This window comes from Carlito syrichta, unplaced genomic scaffold (assembly GCF_000164805.1).
Source record: "Carlito syrichta isolate Samal-C Ts95f unplaced genomic scaffold, Tarsius_syrichta-2.0.1 Scaffold135954, whole genome shotgun sequence".
In the NCBI taxonomy this organism is placed as follows: domain Eukaryota; kingdom Metazoa; phylum Chordata; class Mammalia; order Primates; family Tarsiidae; genus Carlito; species Carlito syrichta.
Window position 1 is genome coordinate 59784 of NW_007080050.1, and position 297 is coordinate 60080.

At 50.2% G+C, this 297-nt stretch overlaps 1 protein-coding gene across 1 annotated transcript in view; it reads left to right on the forward strand.

The window, feature by feature from the left end:
• NRXN2 (neurexin 2) overlaps positions 1-297 on the forward strand; it is a 75481-nt gene that overhangs the window by 30884 nt on the left and 44300 nt on the right. The gene's annotated exons all lie outside the window — the stretch shown is intronic.

Genomic DNA, 297 nt, shown 5'->3' on the forward strand with positions numbered 1-297 from the left:
TCTCTTCAGTTGGTCAGTTCTATCATTTCCTGTGTGCCTCCCTGCCACTTCTACGAAAGAGCACATCTATCAAAGCACTTGCATCGTGTCTGACAGAGTAGACAGCCATTCTCCTCTAAGAAAAGTCTTCCCAGCCATCCTGCCATCTATCTAGAGCCATTCAGCTGTTTAAAAACCAGCAAAAATTTTCTGAGCACCCACTGTGTGCCAGGTGCTGTCCAAGGTGCTGGCGATATGGACAGTGGGGAATTAGCAGCCGATCTTGGCCGTCACAGAGTCCCTGTTCTGGTGGGGGGC